Source organism: Octopus bimaculoides, chromosome 12 (assembly GCF_046866305.1).
Source record: "Octopus bimaculoides isolate indiv1 chromosome 12, ASM4686630v1, whole genome shotgun sequence".
Lineage (NCBI taxonomy): Eukaryota > Metazoa > Mollusca > Cephalopoda > Octopoda > Octopodidae > Octopus > Octopus bimaculoides.
This window is the reverse complement of record NC_142939.1, coordinates 45,349,033-45,368,049: the sequence shown is the minus strand read 5'-3', so window position 1 is coordinate 45,368,049 and position 19,017 is coordinate 45,349,033. Positions and strand designations below refer to the sequence as shown.

General features: G+C 39.8%; 2 long non-coding RNA genes across 2 annotated transcripts in view; one reads left to right on the top strand and one right to left on the bottom strand.

Moving 5' to 3' along the window:
- The window catches only part of LOC128249201 (uncharacterized), a 20,800-nt gene extending 3,150 nt beyond the window's left edge, over window positions 1–17,650 (top strand). Inside the window, exon 2 of the long non-coding RNA XR_008265316.2 lies at window positions 15,911–17,650. This is a non-coding gene — a long non-coding RNA (uncharacterized LOC128249201). The remainder of the gene's footprint in view (window positions 1–15,910) is intronic.
- LOC128249200 (uncharacterized) lies at window positions 10,150–17,417 on the bottom strand. Its single transcript, XR_008265315.2, has 2 exons — window positions 17,320–17,417; window positions 10,150–11,668 (listed from the first exon to the last, which is right to left on the bottom strand). It is a non-coding gene; the product is annotated as an uncharacterized LOC128249200 (long non-coding RNA).
- Window positions 17,651–19,017: the final 1,367 nt, after the last annotated feature.

Here is a 19,017-nt window from a genome sequence, read left to right as displayed (position 1 = left end):
TACTGCTGAGAAAGGACTCAAACAAGGGGGACGTTATAGAGAATTTCAGGCCTATCACTCTGCTCAATTCAAAGTTGAAGATTTTGACCAAAGTGTTAGCCAAGAAGTTGGCAAGGCGCAAACATGCGCCATCCCAACCAGGAGTATTCACGATAATCTCCATCTTATGCGCTACATCATAGAGAGGGTGGGTAACGAAGCTGGCATGGGTGGGGCCCTGGTCAATTTATATCAATCTAAAGCCTTTGATAGGGTCGACCATCAATGCTTGGCAGCTGTCCTCAAGGCAGCCGGTTTCGGTTCACTCTTCCGCAGTTGGATCGCTGCTTTGTACAGCGGCATCTGCTCGGTTGTTCGGGTGAATGGTCACCTGTCGGAGCCATTCAGCATCTTGCGTTCGGTCCATCAAGGTTGCCTTCTCTCCTCCCTTCTGTATGTGCTGACTCTTAAGCCATTACTGCGGAAGTTGGAGGCTTTGAGGGGTGACCCACGTGATCTAGGGAGAAGTGTATCTGCTTACGCTGATGATGTCACCGTCATAGTGTCGAGCCACAGGCATATAGACCTATTTGGCGCAACACTACAGGAATATGAAGCGGTGACAGGAGCAAAAATTAACGCGGAAAAGTCAGTGGGCTTGCAACTCAGTACCTGGAGATGCAAGTCCATGCCGTCCAACAGCATGGTTTGGTTCAGACTTGCAGGTGGAGAAAAGATGGGACAAGTTGACGTGTAGATTAGCCAATCTCACCTAGAAATAGGCCGAAAGGAAGCTGTCCCCGAAATGTCGAGCGGAGGTGGTGAATGCGTATATCGCATCCGTCATCTATTACCGCTTGACTGTCGTCCCTTGCCCTGTTTGCTGCTTGACCAAGCTGGTGTGCTTACTCTTCCGCTTCCTGTGGAAGGGCACGTTCCACCAGGCACTCCATCTACTGTCAACAGCCGCTGAATGGAGGGCTGGGCATGCCGTGGTTACTGATGCGCAGACATGCGCTGAGGTTGCGGCATCTCCAGCGTTTCCTGGACGGTGAGCAGGTGTGGTAACCGTTTGTAAAAGACACTTTTCCACAGCTCGTTTCTTTGACTGAGCTGCAATCTTGGATTAGGCGTAGACCGAGAATGGGCGCTTGGCACCTCGCGTGCCGCCAAGCGCTCACAGTCCTCCGCCAGGCGGGAAATGCGGTCGGTGGTAGTTCCAATCTAGCGTTCTATAGAGGGCTAGTGGAGGGAAAGTGCGACGACGTTCTCGGGGAAACACTGGGTGTCGACGAAGATCAAATAATCGGTCCTAGGCTATCTGGGAATTTTGTTGTTGAATTTTTGTTAATTGTTCTTGATTTATTTTACACTTAAATTTTTGTGCTAAGTCCCCCTTGTCCCTTGTGTTGTATTGTCCTCTTTTGTTTTCTGTTCAGTCCTTGTGGCCCATAAAAAAAACATTATTATTATTGTGTCCTCGCGGCGACCGGTTTCGGTGAGTACGAAACGGTGACAGGAGCAAAGATTAATCAGGACAAGTCGGTGGACCTGCCGAGGCCCGGCGGGAGAGGCAGATCCATGCCAACCGACAGCGTCGTAGGGTGCTGGACGGAAGGGCCAGTTAAATTGCTCGGTGTTTGGTTTGGTACGGGGAATTTTTATTGTTTAAATGTATTGTTAATTGTTATTGCTATTTATTGTATACTCGACATTGTTCCAAACCCCACTGTTCTTTGTGTTGCATTGTCCCTATTCGTTTCAAGTTCGGCCCTTGTGACCAATAAAGAAATCATTATTGTTGTTATTATTATTATTATTTTATGTTTGACTTTTGTTTTGCATTTGTACAAGTTGGATCCAAGTCTCACCCAGAGACCTCAAGAGACAACAAGTTAGAAGTTCATGTAGGTGTTATGCCTAGGGTACCATATATTTGGATTTGTACAGTTTTGTTCAAGTGAATGTTTAAGAAACCATAAGAAAATTATGTTTGCTTTAAAATTTGAGATCACATAGACAGTATTTTACGTAGGATATGGGCAGTTCCCATGAGCACTATCTTTTGAACTTCAGCCATTTTGGGGTTTCCTGGAATCTGATCTAGGTAGTAATCAGCCCGTTTCGCTGTCATTCCCAGGGCACCTATGACAATAGGTATTGTTTTTGTCTTCAGATTCCACATTTTGCTAATTTCTATTTCAAGATCTTTATATTTGCTCAGTTTTTGGTAGGTCTTGACAGATACGTTTATATCGATTGGGACAGTCATATCAATGAGGAGGCATGATTTTTGTCTGAAGTCTTTCAGTATGATATCTGGCCTATTTGCGTCTATCTTTCTGTCAGTTTGAATGGTGAAGTTCCAGAGGAGTGCAATGTGATCATTTTCAAGTACTGGGGGTGGTTTGTGTTCCCACCAGTTTTTATCATGGGGCAAGTCCAGGTTTTTGCATATTACCCAGTGAATATATTGTGCAGCTCTATCATGCCTGTTGAGATACTCTGTAGGCGCAAGCAGACTGCACATGGAGACAACATGATCGATGGTCTCATTTTGTTGTTGGCATATACGACATAATGGGGAGCTGACGTTCTTTAATATGTTGGCCTGGTAGTTCTTTGTAGGTAGGCATTGATCTTGGGCTGCTATGATAAACCCCTCTGTTTCTGATTTCAAGCCAGAGGCCATTAACCATTGGTGGGTAAGGGCTTTGTCAATATCTGCATTATTCGCTCTCTTTGGGTATTTGCCATTGAGAGGTTTTCCATACCATTTTTCAGTCATAATAGCTAAGGCAGCAATTTTAGCACGGGTTTTCAAGCGCTTAGCTTTTTCTGCAGGTGTTTCTAGTTCGTCTAATTCTTGAATTTGTTGCAATTGGAATTCATTTAGATATTCCTTTGCCTGTTTTGTTACTGAGTAAGATGCTTTCTTGCTTTCATATTTTAAGACAAGTTTTAGCATCCAGTCCTCAGAGTTTTTCAGATAGGTGTCTAGGCCAATTGTGGCTACCTTCATTGATAATGCCAGCTGTAAAAGTCCTCGGCCTCCTTCTTTTCTTGGCAGATAAAGACGTTCTATATCTGCCTTAGGGTGGTGCATTCTATGCATTGTCAACAGTTTTCGTATTTTTCTGTCAACATTACATATTTCAGTAATTGACCAGTTAACGATGTTAAAACTGTAAGTCACGACTGGTATGGCTAGAGCATTGATCGCTTCGATCCTGTTTCTCGCGTTCAGCTCTGTCTTCAGTATTGCTCTCACCCTGCGATAACATTCTCTTCTGATCCTTTCCCTCATCACTGAGTGCTTGATATTGTCCCCTTCAATTACCCCTAGGTATTTGTAGCTCTCCGCTGGTTCTAACTCTTTTATGACATTTTGCTGGTCAAGGTTCACATTAGATGTATTTGTCATTTTTCCTTTGATAAAGGTAGCTTTTGCACATTTATCAAGGCCAAATTGCATCCTCATGTCATCACTGAATTGTTTAACAATCGCTAGTAGGCCTTTGAGTTGTTGGTCATTTTTTGCAAAGAGCTTTAAATCATCCATGTAAATGAGATGATTTATATTTTTATCAAATATTTTATAACCATACTGTGCATCATTGAGCAATTTTGAGAGCGGTATTAGGGCTAGACAGAAGAGGAGTGGTGATAGTGAGTCACCCTGGAAAATGCCACATGAAATTCTTACATCTCCAGCATTTAGAGATTCATTGTCATTGTTCAACATCAGTGTGGTTCTCCATGATCTCATACTTACGGATAAAAAGTTTCGCAGAGTAGGAGCTATTTTATACATTTCCAGACATTTCCTAATCCAGCTATGTGGTAGGCTATCAAAGGCCTTTTTATAGTCTATCCAGGCTATTGACAAGTTTTTGTGTCGCTTGTGACAATCTTCTAAGATCATCTTATTGATGAGTAGCTGATCTTTACAACCATAAGATCCACGTTTACATCCCTTTTGCTCATTAGGGAATATGCTACTTTCTATTAAAAAACTATAGGTGTACTCGGTTAGGACAGATGTTAGCGTCTTATACATTGTTGTTAAGCAGGTTATGGGTCGATAATTTTTTGGTTCGTTTGTTTCCTCATTTTTTGGAAGCAGGAATGTTAAACCATTAACTAGCCAAGAGGGCATCAAACTAGGATTTTGCAAAACATCGTTGTAAAGTTTTGTTAGCAGTTCATGACTTTCTGGGAAGGCATTCAACCAGAAGTTAGGAATTTTATCCTTTCCTGGAGACTTCCATTTGCTTGACCTCCTGAGAGCAGATCTTATATCTTCTACCTTGACCCCCTCCCACTTTTGCTCCTCTAAGGAGTCTAGGTCTGTAGATATTCTATCAATCCAAGGGGCCTTTTCATTGTGTGTTTTATCTTCTGCCCAGATTTTATTCCAAAATTCTTGCACTTCTTCTTTTGATGGGACAGACTTTATTGTTACTGGTGTTTTCCCTATCTTCATGTAGAAATTTTTGGGGTTATTTTTGAACATGTTATTATCTCGGAAGAATCTAACACGCTTTTCATACCTTGCTATGCGGGCAGCTTTAGCACATACCTTTTGCTTGATGGTTTCTATGGTGGCATCAATGTCAACTATGGTTTTCATATTATATTTTTTCTTTAGTTTATGGGTCTTTGTAGGTTTGATACTCTTGTCAAATTTAAGGTTTTTCAAACATTCTATGTCAGATCTAAGCAGCTTAATTTGGTGTTGAATGCGTTCTTGCCAAGAAGGCTTTTTGTGGGAGTGTTGTCTTTTTCTAATCTTTTCACCACATAGAATCGTTGAGATTCTTGCGGATGCATAGTACAGGTGGTTGAGATCTGTAATATCAACATCATTAGCTGAAATTATATCCTTAAGTGCAAGGCGGATTTTACCAATTATTTTCAGGTTTTGGTTAGAATTGCGAATTTTGGGGAGAGTGTCGCGTTCATTTATACTAGTTTCTTTAATTTTCAGCCATTCAATCATGATCTGATTTTTTAGATCATGTAGTTCTGTTGCGTCGATTTCTGTATGACTTTCTTCATCTATTTGATTTTCACCTGTATTAGTGTTTATGGTTGGTTCAGAGAGTATTTCACTTTGCCTATCAGTTACCTTAACTCTTTCAATCATTACTGTATTTTCCTCAGCCTTGGGCTGGTTTATAATTATTTCCTCTGTACTATCTTCTTTAGCTGCAGTTTCATTCTTTTTATCCTTTACTGCTTGCTTAATTTGGTCAACCTCTACTTCAGTTAGTAATTTTTTTTTCATAATGTTTCTTCTGACGTTGGCAAGTTTGTTACTGTCTATGTAGGGTCTTACTTCAAGGTGTTTCTGTCTCCAGTTTAAGTAGGTTTGTACAGTATTAGATTTATCTGTAGGGAAATATATGGCATGGTAGAAGGCTGTAAGAACTTCTTTATTATCTTCCCTAGACCATTTTTCATTCTTTTTCGTTTGGTTATTTGATGACGAGCATGGATGGCCATCTGTTGGAATATTCCGGTTGTGGGGTACTTCCAGCTCCTGTGTGTCGGGAAGATTTGAACCAGTAGCAGATTTCTCGTCTCGGATCTGGTTCATTATCCGAGTAAGTGGTCCTTTATAATGCGGTCTATGACCATTCCGGTTTATATTTTGTTTTATTAACAGTGAGGCATAACAAGCTTCGACGTTGACGCTAGGGGACGGATCTGTCTGCTTAGGATACATTTTTTGAGACAACACCGTCTCCGAGCTCTCGTGACGTAGCTTCTTAAGGCTAGCAGATCTATTTCGAGTAAGTGGCCCTTCGTGATTCGGTTGATTATTATTATTATTATTATTATTATTATTATTATTATTATTATTATTATTGCCTTTGCACAGCTTCTAACGCTGAAGATGTACTACAATGTCAGCTGTTCGCCACCAGTGAACTAAGGTAATACCTCTTATTTTTCCGGAGCACCTTCCGGAGTGTTCGAGCGGTTCCAAGTATTGCTGTTTTCTGCAAGTGCTTCACCCTTATTGCAGCCCCTATTTGTTTCGCGTACTTCTCGAGATTTTTGCTCACTGTTTCCTAAGGCTCCGACAATTATTGGTACTACTGCTACCTTTTCCATCCACCACAACTGTTTAACTTCCCAAGCTAACCTGTCATATCTCTCGACTTTTCTTTCTCCCTTATCGCATACCTTGTTGTCAGCTGGGCATGCTATATCTATGATCCAGCATAGTTTGTTTTCTCTCTCAATTAAGACTATGTCCGGCTTCCATAATAATAATAATAATAATGGATCTTTTTTAAAACGGGGGCCACATTTTTCATTAATGTTTTACGTAGTGCTTTTGGTACCGAAAGACTTTCAAACTTCGTATACTTATCTATTTTGTGTTATAGAACAGAAAAATATTTTTGTATTCGAATTTATTTCATGTAAAAAATTGTCTTATTTCGATAATTTCAACCAATCACTGACGTCCATTCAGCCGATATACATTAAGTGCCGACTACATAAACAAACGATTCTTCGTTTTATTTGCTTTTTTCATTTTAAATTTGCTTTAACCCTAACCCTAACCCTAACCCTAACCCTAACTCTAACCCTAGGGTTAGGGTTAGGGTTAGAGTTAGGGTTAGGGTTAGGGTTAATTGTTTCAGAATCGTTTGTTTATGTAGTCGGCACTTAATGTATATCGGCTGAATGGACGTCAGTGATTGGTTGAAATTACAGAAATACGACAACTTTAACATGGAATAATTTATGGATTTCTTTTTTTTTTAAAGAAGACTAAGAGAAAAAGATGTTTTATATGACACATTCTACCAGTGTTCCAAGTGTCAAAGTGTTTCGTTAATGAAAAATGTGGCCCCCGTTTTAAAAAAGATCCACAATAATAATAATAATTATTATTATTATTATTATTATTATTATTATTATTATTAGTAGTAGTAGTAGTAGTAGTAGTAGTAGTAGTAGTAGTAGTGGTGGTGGTGGTGGTGGTTGTGGTGGTGGTGGTTTTTGTTGTTAATGTCTCTTGTGGAATTAAATCGGTTCTTTCGGTTCTACGTTCAAATTTCGCCGAGGTCAAATTCGCTTGTCATTCCTCCAGTCTACGTGAAGTACCAGTCAAGTACTGGATCCAACATAAGCAACTCATCTCTCACTCCGCCTCATTTCTAGCCTACCGCTTACTTTCGAAACGCTTTTTATTTGCCTCAAGGACAGCAAAGGGCAAAATTGCCTTCCAGTGAAAGAGCAACAGCCGTGGGTGGGATTAATGGGGTGAATAAGAAGGGAGAGGCAGAGAAAAGGAGGGTGGGTGAAGGAGAGAGAGAGAAAGAGAGAGAGAGTAGGAGGGAAAAGAAAGTGCTCCTTACTTCTTCCATTGCAATACTGCAGAAAGACAGAAGAGAGCAAACATACACACATATACACACACACACAAACACACGGATACAATCAGCCCACAGTTAATATAGACACAGATATACACAAGTCGACACGAACACACACACACACGCACACAATCGCACAAACACGCATACACACAAACAAACAAACACACACACGCACACACACACACACACGCACACACGCACACGTACACACACACACACGTTCCTCGTACAGAACAGGTCTCCTCCTGTCATGAACCAGATTTAGCTGCGTATGTGTCTATTAAAATTTGTGTATTTCTGAGCACACACCTGTGTGTCACAGATATACATATTTCAAATACGTGTATGTGTGTGTATGTGTGAATATGTAACTGTAAGTATATATATATATATATATATATGTGTGTGTGTGTGTGTGTGTGTGTGTGAATATGTAACTGTAAGTATATATATATATATATATATATATATATATATATATATATATATATATATATGTGTGTGTGTGTGAATATGTAACTGTAAGTATATATATATATATATATATATATATATATATATGTGTGTGTGTGTGTGTGTGTGTGTGTGTGTGCGGTGTTTGTAACTTGTCTGTAATGCGTGTGACGTGAGTGGCCTTGAGTTAGGATTTCCAAACACGTGCCTGACTGACCCAGTTCACAAAGTGCAAACATTACACACTACCTCTCCTAACCTGCCCTCCACCAATATCATCAGCAGCAGCAGCAGCATAGCAGCAGACAAAAGCTGTTTTGTGCTGCTACTTTTAACGTGTGAATATTTGTATGAGTGTGTATATTGCTCTGTGTGTGTGCGTGTGTGTATTTTTGTATGTGTGTGTGTTTGTGTGTGGGTTGTTGTGTGTGCCTATGTGTGAGGTCTGTGTCCCTGTATGTCTGTGTGGGAGGTCTCCCCCATTTCTCTCTCTCGTTCCCTCTTCTTTCTCTTCTGAATTTATGTTGAAAAACCACCACCACCACCACCACCGCCGCCGCCGCCACCGCCGCCGCCGCCACCGCCGCCGCCGCCGCCACCACCACCACCACCACCTCAAGAAAACCAATTAGAGTGGCTTTCGTTGTGACTGTTGTTGTTGATGATGGTGGTGGTGGTGGTGTTAGTAGTAGTAGTAGTAGTAGTAGTTTTGGTGTTGCTTGTAATGATGGTAGTGGCGGTTGTGGTAGATTTAGCTGCCATTTAACCCCACTTCAGATCCAATAAAACATGACGGGTAGCGTTCCAGCCGTGACAATTCTGTCTGCTGTGTCTGTCTCCTTTCTTTTTTTTTAAGACAGCCATGCAAGAAAGAACTGAAGGAATTTAGTTGATATTTCTTGCAGGCCGAAACCCTCATGGTTTATTCTCGCATGCTTCACACGTTAGAGATCAACGATATTCCATTCGTGACCATCCCGTCTTTGGAGGTGTATCAAGAACAATGTTTTTCTCAAGGGTGCGATTTCAAAGAAACTTCGTTGCTATTTCTAGCAGACATTTAATGTTTTTCGTGTCGGTGCGCGGTAGTAGTAGTAGTAGTAGAAGAAGAAGAAGAAGAAGAAGAAGAAGAAGAAGAAGAAGAAGAAGAAGTGACAGCCAGTCTAAGTTGCTACGCGTATGTTGTGCAAGAATTTTACATCTGACAATTTAAGGTGTATTTTGTCTTCGGGACACCTCCCCCCATACACACACACGCGTACACAAATAGACGCGTTCACCAAGACAGCCCACACGTTTCCTTAACCTTCCCTCCCACACGCCCCTCAGCCATTTGTGATGTTTATTATTATTATTATTATTATTTCGAAGCTGAGCTGATGATACACCTTACTATGGCGATGGCGGTTCAATTCTTAATATTTGCACTCTGTAGCAGTCTGGCCTCGTTTTTCGCTGACATCTTCAAATATAGGAATTTTCACTCATCTTTGCAGCTCTGCTATTACTGATATTTCTCTCTCTCTCTCTCCCTTTTGCTCTCACACTCTCTCGTATCTCTCTTTCCCTTTCTCTTTCTCTTTCTTTCTCTCTCTCTCGCGCGTACACACAGACACGCACGCACACACGCACACAAATGCGGGCGCGCATGTTTGGCTGCTTTTTCTCACTGACAGAAATTACAGCCAAATCTCCATCAAATCACACTTAAAAAAAGGACACATTAGATAGGTTCTTCACATAACCTAAAAAGGTGGGATGGTCACGAATGGTATGTCGTTGATCATAGGTCCCCTGGATCGAGATTGAAACTGGGGGCTAAACAATAAAAACTCTAAATCCGAACTCCCTCAATTATTGCATTACTTTCTTTAAAAAGGAAAGACACAGATAGAGCCGACTGGATGGTCATTGCTGGAACGTCTTTCGTCATAGGTTTGTTGGATCATGATTGATCTGAGGATGAGGAGTAACGACAACCAATATCGGCGTGGACTCTCACAACCATATGCACGCGCGCGTGTATGTCAATCTATACACACACACACATACACACATGCACACATATTTTTACATGCATACATTCACATACATACAAATGTACATATATACACATACATACAAATGTATGTGTATACATACATACATACATACATGCATGCATGCATGCATGCATACATACATACATACACATACATACAAATGTACATACATACACATACATACATACATACATACAAATATAACAGGTGTAAATGAGGGTAATAACTCCGCCGCCAAAAAAAAACAAAAAAACAAAAGACGAAGACGGGTGTGTAAACAACAAACAGATATGTAATTTTTAAACGCTCGGGAAGTGAGAAAGTCTTTTACGTATCGAACCTACGCTCTTCAACAAAAAGGAACACAGAAATAAACAGGGAGAGAAAATAGGAAAAAAGGTTTAGTGGCTAGCGATCTATCATGGCGATTGCTGGACATTCAAGGTTGGAAGTTGTAACCAAATCCATTTATTTAGGAAGTACTGGTTTTGATAATGAAATTCCATAAAGAATCAGCAAGACCTATAGTGTTTTTGGTGGGCTTGACAAGCGTCTCTGGTCGAGCCATAGTATATCTACCCAGACTAAACTTAGGGTTTATAGCACATGTATTCTGCCATTATTATTACTCTATGGAAGTGAGACGTGGAATGTTTATTGTAGGCATTTAAGGCATTTGGAACGATATCATCAGTATCGTCTTTGGAAAATTCTTGGGATAAATTGGAGATCGGCGATCAGTGATGTGGAGGTAGTTGAGAGAAATGGTAGTAGGAGTGGAGAATCGATGATTCTGCCAAGTCGTTTGAGGTGGGGTGAACATCTGGTGAGAATGAAGATACAAGGCTTCTTAAGCAACTTTTGCATGGTGAGAAAGAGGATAGTAGGAGGATAGTAGGAGGCCAGCACATAAAAACCCAAAATAAGGTTCAAGGACTACTTCAGAATTTCTCTGAGACTGGCCGCCATTATAACGTATCAAAGGTACCATCCACCCCTTCTAAATTCAGGATCAGGTACTGCGATAGTCTAGGGCTCAAAAGCTTACAGCTCTTCGGTGCCCTACCACAAAAATTAAGAAATCTTCGTAAGGTGGAAGTAGATGTGTTCAAAAAAGGAACTAGACATCCTTCTATTCTCAATATCAGATGAACCAACAGCCAGACACACGGTGCAGACAAGGATGTAGTGACCCTTGGGCGTTACGACAAGCAAAACGGAAAAGGGATGTAACGAGAGTAATCTCCCTCGAGCTTCTAGAACGTTCGGGGACTTCCGGTCCATACTTTATATAAGGAAGAAAATTCTAAATTCGCGTCATTCAGTACCTGTTGATTCTTCGACGCGTACTGGATCAAGTTGCCGCATTTCATGCCCACTCGCGCACTCGTTCGCTTTTCTTACTTGGAGACATGTGACTGCAAACAGAACATATTCATGTAATGTTATAAGCTTCCTTCTATTAACCTTGTATATGAACGCATTAGCTCCAGTAATAAAAGTTATGACTTATTATAAGCGTCTCGTGAATTCTATCTTCTTGTTATGAGCAGATACAGTGACTTCCTTCTTTCTCATACTGACTAAATAATTGTGTGTCATTAAGCCAACGTTACCACCAAAAAGGGATAACCTCGACATCACTATAAGGGTAACAGAATCAAACTCCCTTATGCACTAAATAGGCCAACAGCTGGGACAAATGCACATACAGGAGCGGCGATGTGATACATTCCAAACCAAGGAAATATGAAAGACCCCGGTGATACTCCAACATGACCGCAGACATGGCTGAAACGAGTAAAAGAGTATATGATATATATAATGTATTTAAAGGTCACAATACATGTATCAAAGCGCTACTTATAGTTTCATATGTTGAGCAAATTCAAATATATTCTGTAGGTGCAAACTACCTATCATAACGAACTAGAAAAAATTGAGAAAGCAGCATATAGAAAACGCAGAAAGTAAACAACAGAAAACTTAAAACGGAAAACGAAAACACAAAAACTAAAAAAGAATAAGTCCTGGGGTCGATTTATTCGACTAAAAGCAGTACTCCAACATGGCTGAAACAAATAAAAGAATATGCATGCAACCACTGAAAATTTCTGACCTGGAGTTCAACAGAGAGTTAGGGATCTTAGATCTGAACAGGATCTGCTCTCTTTCAGCCAAAGAAAGTCTAAATTTATTCGATCCATTCACATAAGGTATGGATTTCTCAATTACTTTCCATTTAATCACATTCGGTGTTTCGTTATCTTTCGAAGTCCATACGTAGCTAACCAACTTAGTAGCTTTACTTTCGTCCCTCTGTCGGAAGGAAGCTATATGATTGGCGTAGCGATTTTAAAATTCACCTTCCCATAATCCAGTATAGGTCTTCTTAGCAGTTGCATTATTATAATGTAGGGTTGCAGTCACTTCTGCCTCATATATGATAGATTTAGTCATACATCGTTGATCAAGTGGTCAGTATCCTGGGTCACGAAAGTTGCAACTGGATTGCCATGTGTATCCATTTTCCTCAGGGAGGAAAGAAGACATTAGGAGTAGTCAATCGGATATAGAGTAACTGTCTATAAATGAGCTGTCAACTCACTCTTGCCATTTATTCTGAACAGACAGTCTTCTAGTCTTAGATTTAGTAGTTGATAAAGAGATAAATGAATTAGAAATGAATCACAATCCTTTGCTAGCTGTGACCCCAATGGGCTTCATGCGATTCTTGAAAGTGTAGTCTATTCTTAGCTACAATAGTGACACTGAGCACCCGGGATGGGGGCGGAAATTGGCACACATTTTGCGCATGTTCAGATATTCATGATGTATACAGTTGCCACATTAACTCCAAACTGTATAGACGAATTTTTAAAACCAGCTCTAATGTTCTGACGTTTCTCTCTTTCCGACATCTCTCACCTCTTTTCTACTGTCTTTGAACATCTTTTGCTGGCGAAAATCAGATGCTCGACTCACAAGTTAATCCATAAACAGTCTGGAGCATTTCATAAGTTTCTGTAGTCCAGTTTAACACAATACTTTATAAATCCCCGTCACCTCTTGAGCTGAGCCCACCAGATCACGTGATTTCGAACTTCCTGGTTTTGTCAATGATGGACGCTCGACCACTAGAGATTGCAGCGATTCGTCCCCCTCCTTCTTTCTGCGATACATAGAATAACAGTGCCAGAACAGGCGCTGGTGTCACGATTAGCTAGTGATCTTGTTAAATATTCATTTGCGACAGAGGCAGTATTTATACCGAGAAGTAATTTTAATCCCCACTTAAAGGTGAATGTCCCTTAGAACAAACTGTAGTGCGGTAATTACCACGAGGGAAACTCTAATGTCGGCTTTTGGTGCAAAATGCACTCTTTTTATTACTAAAATTACATTAATCTAGGACATTTATAACAGCCGCTCCTAAAACAAAGTCCCAAGTCCTCTGGAATGCAGGTCATGTTTCATATTTTGTTCGGCACACCTGTGGAATCAACATGTCTGAATTTGATAAAAGTTCACTCAGTGTGTTGAGAAGGGCTGAGTATGGAAATGGTGTAGGAAAGCAGGACAGCACGGTGGGAGAGAATGGATTATATTTAACCAAGTGAGACTTAAACTTACAAATAAAAGAACGTCAGATAATTTTGCCGTGGATCTCTCCAACGCCATCAACACCAGCATTACCATCATCACCATCTATCATCGCCAATAATAACATCCCTCCCTGCACCACCAGTATCACCACTAACATCACCATCCAACATCACCATCACCACTACCACCACCATTATTCAGCACTACAACGACACCACCAATACAATCTCCATCACCACGATCATCGAACAGTACCACTACACCATCTTCATCACCCTCCATCCGCTACCATTACATTCACAGTCACCACCACCACAAACACCACTGCACCACCTTCGCCGTTACTCCATACATAATGTATCATCTCCACTGCAACTCCTCCACTTACAAGAGTAATACATAACAACCACACCGCCGACTAAGCAGCAATGTCATAACCACAACAACAACTACAGCACCACCACCGCCGCCGCCGCCACCACTGCACCAGTGCACAACCACTACCGCTATCATCGTCGCTGCCACAACCGCCGCCATCAATCTGTCCCTGGCCCAGATTATTTATCAACATAAAATGATATCCTGATTTTATTTTTGGTAGCAAGGACACTAAATTATCATTGTAAACAGAGATCGGCATAAACAGTCTCTCTTTTCTACTTATTTTTTGCTCTTTTCTTCTTTCTATTTCTCTCTGTCTATCAGTCTCACTCTCTATCACGCTCCACCTCTCTCTCTCTCTCTCTCTCTCTCTCTCTCTCCCTTGCATTATTTGTGTGTGTCTGTACATACACATATATGTATATATGTATAGGAATATACATATGTATATATTTACAGGAATATATATTTGTATATGTGTTCAGGAATATCTATCTATCTATTTATCTATATATATATATATGAATGTCCACGTTAGTGGTCAATGTCATATATAAATATATATATATATATATATATATATATATGTAATATATATATATAAGTTCAAAGAAAGGAAAAAGACAAAAAACAATAACAAAAACGTGAGGACATGATTATATATAACATGTATATATATATATATATATATATATATATATATATATATATATATATATATAACATATATATATATAGATATCTATATGTTATATATATATAAGGGTAGAAATTGATATCAATCAATTAAAACCAGTGGTCTAGCATATTAAAAATCCAAAGATTAAAGTTATATTACATACAAAAATAAGAGGAATGACCAGCAAAAGTTGACTCCTATATGCTATTTTTGTATGTTATATATATATATATATATATATATAAGTCCAACCCATGCTAGCATGGAAAGCGGACGTTAAACGATGAGGATGATGATGATGATATATATATATATATATATATATATATATATATATATATATATATATATATATATATGTTTGTGTGTGTGTGTTATGTGTGTGTGCAGTAGTTACAGTCTGAGAATTGCGACCACATTACAGTAACGCCGTGTTCTTTGCTACAGTTTCATTAAACCTTCTCTGGTATAAATGAAAAATGCATTAAATACTACAAAACGAACTCGTTGGACAGACACTAGGACTCTAATTCTTCCTCGGTTATCGACCAAAAATACTAATACCCAGTTTCGTGCCTTTAACAATAAGACTGGAAACTTCGAATATCGGTGACATACATACATACCCTGTTGTTGATGCTGAAATTCCAATGAAGGTACCTTGGATCTAGGTTAGAAACCGGTTCTTTCTCTATTGGCAAGACATCTTGAAATAAACTGAATAAAGACATACATACATATAGAATATGAGGGGTTTAGTTCACTTGCGATCTAAACAAATAGGTATGCTGGGTAATAATACATTACCATCATGCCACCAAATGAGCAGCAATGTCATAACCACGACCACAATATGACAAAAACAACTACAACACCACCACTACCGCCACCACCACTGCACTAGTGCACAACCACTACCATCATCACCGCCACCACCACCGCCATCAATCTGGACCAACATCCATATCCTCTGGAAAAAGATGAGTTGTGGACATTATTTTCCTGCCTATATTAGTCTGACTACTTTTATTCTTTATACTTCTATTTTATTCCTTATGAACTATGAATTTTATCTGCATGTGTCCAAGGTGGAGAAGTGAATACACTTTTAAATTGCTTACTGGGTACCTCACTTATCCTCTCTGAATCCGCAGTTAGTGAGCCATTCCCTTGGAACAATGGTCCTGTTTTATATTGTACTGTGACTGTTTATTTTGCAAATGTATATTGGGCTTGCAACTAAGTTCCCGCCGTTTTTTAAAATTTTGGAATCTATTTTTTTCGTGAATTGTATTTTTGAATCATTTTGGAATCTATTATTTATTTATTTTTTCTAGTTAATTTTAGTTAATTTTGTTTATTTTCAGATCATTAAAATGGAATGTCAAGTTAAGAAAAACAAGCATTTTCGGCACCTCCTTTATTTTGCTTTTAATCAAGGTTCTAAGGCCGCAAAAGTTGCTTGTGACACTTGTGCTGTCTATGGAGAGGGTGCCATAGCTGAAAGAACCGTTCGTGACTGGTATGCCAAGTTCAAAAATGGAAATTTTGACCTTAAAGACGCACCTCATTCTGGCCATCCAGTTGAGTTCGATGAGGAGTGATTAAACCAACTTTTACACGAAAATTCTCATCAAACGACAAGGTAACTGGCAGAGAAAATGGAATGCTCCCACACTGCTATAGAGAAGCATCTTCACTCGATGGGAAAGGTTCAGAAGTTGGGAGCATGGGTTCTGCATGCTTTAAGTGACAACAACAAAAATCAAGGAGCCACAATCTCCGCTTATTTGCTTGATCGTCACCGCTCAACTCATGGACACAAGCAACGATTTCTTTACCAAATCGTTACTGGTGATGAAAAATGGTGCCTGTACATCAATATGAAACAACGTAAGGAATGGCTTAGCCCCGGTAAACAAGCGACACCGCGCGTGAAACAAGATCTGTATGTATGTATGTATTCGCAGTTTTGCAGTCAAAACTGGAGTGAACCCAATGATTGAGAAGAACATCGTTAATTTGTAGTGTCTGGTCTTTCCCTGATATTGCCTGGACATTCAACGCTTTCAGTTAATAAACCACTCGTTAGTTTATATTGATACATCTGCCTTCAACTGAGAGATGTTCCTAGTATGCTGTTATTTCCAGTAAAAATTACCAGCTGAGAGCAATGCCTTGGCCCATAGACTCAAGATGTGTCATAGACAGGGTTCGAACAACCCACTTTATGTTCATTTATCTGATTCACTTATCTAAACTCTCTAAGAATTAATTAAAATTAGTTTAAATATTGCAGCAATCTATCTGTTATAGGACACAAAGGAGGAGAAACGAAAGGAAAAAATTAGTATCGATTCTTGCAATTGTCTTTTTTTTTTTATCGATTTAGCGACCGCTTTTCTCGGTGACCTTCACAAGCCAAGCTCTCTGGCTTTTGCTAATCCTATTAACGTAACACCTGTGACCACTCTGCAAAACAAGGTATCACAGCTTCCAGAAATGTCTCAATAATTAAATTTTGATATTTCCTTAATCTTTGATGAATATTTTTATCCTTGTTAAAAATATTGACCGTATCTAATTTGTTTTAATCATAGTTGTTCTTTTCAAGTCGACAGACAGGCGTAACTAGTAGATCTCTGAAAAAAATCAACTATGTTAAACAGACAGACACCGTAACGAAAAAAAGAATCATAAAAGAAAATGGACGACTTTAAGCTCAACAATTTCTAGTTTACATGTATGGAAATCATTGGAAATTTAATACTTTTACCGTAATATTAACATTTCATTTTCTGTATCAATTATACAGTTAACCTTGTTTTCTCTACGTCTTCTAGACGTCAAACCAGATCTATTCATGATTTTCATGCAAAAGAAGTGAAAAGAGGGTATTTTTGTAAACATGAGACAACAGCTGCTCAAGTCGTTAAACTCGGTTTTTGTCAAATGAAAAATAAATTATTGACTTTGATCAATATAAAGGTTTTAGTTTTAGTGTATAACTGAGCTAAGCAGCTGTGAAGTTTCAGTAACTGGTAAGACAAACAACATTTCTATCAGTCAAATAAAATTCCCATAAACTAAGGAATCAACAAAGATTACATCTGTGTCATCTTATTTGCTTAAGGAAGAATCGTAATAATATATAACCTGCTTTTTCACATTATATGCACAAAATTATATATATATATATATATACACAAAAATATATAAATACAGATATTCACACGCGTACGCACGCACACAAATGTATACATATAGATGTATATATATATACATATATAGTTGTATATATATATATGCATATACATATATATGTAAGTCATCATCATCATCATCATCGTTTAACGTCCGCTTTCCATGCTAGCATGGGTTGGACGATTTGACTGAGGACTGGTGAAACCGGATGGCAACACCAGGCTCCAGTCTGATTTGACAGAGTTTCTACAGCTGGATGCCCTTCCTAACGCCAACAACTCAGAGAGTGTAGTGGGTGCTTTTACGTGTCACCCGCACGAAAACGGCCACGCTCGAAATGGTGTCTTTTATGTGCCACCCGCACAAGCCAGTCCAGGGGCACTGGCAACGATCTCGCTCGAAAATCCTACAGGAGCCAGTCAGGCAGTACTGGCAACGGCCACACTCAAAATGGTGCATCTCATGTGCCACCTGCACAAGAACCAGTCCAGGGGCACTGGCAACGATCTTACTTGGCTTGCAGGGTCTTCTCACGCACAGCACATTTCCAAAGGTCTCGGTCAGTAGTCATCGCCTCAGTGAGGCCCAATGTACGAAGGTCTTGCCTCACCACCTCAGCCCAGGTCTTCCTGGGCCTACCTCTTCCATGGGTTCCCTCAACTGTTAGGGTGTGGCATTTTTCACGCAGCTATCCTCATCCATTCTCACCACATGTCCATACCAGTGCAATCGTCTCTCTTGCACGCCACAACTGATGCTTCTAATGTTCAGCTTTTCTCTCAAGATACTTACACTCTGACGGGTATTCACATTGACATTACACATCCAACGGAGCATACTGGCTTCATTCCTTGCGAGCTTACGTATGTCCTCAGCAGTTACAGCCCATGTTTCACTGCCATGTAGCATGGTTGTTCGTACGCATGCGTCATACAGTCTGCCTTTTACTCTGAGTGAGAGTCCCTTTGTCGCCAGCAGGGGTAAGAGCTCTCTAAATTTTGCCCAGGCTATTCTTATTCTAGCAGCTACACTTTCAGCGCACCCACCCCCACTACTAACTTGGTCGCCCAGATAGCGGAAGCTATCGACTACCTCTAGTTTTTCACCCTGGAATGAGATAGAAGTTGTTTCCTGTTTGTTTACAGTCTTTATTGCACCTGAACATCTGCCACAAACAAAAACTAACTTGCTAGTTAACCTGCCTTTGATGTTGCTGCACCTCTTATGTGTCCATAGCTTGCACCGGGTACATCTTATAGAGTTACTACCT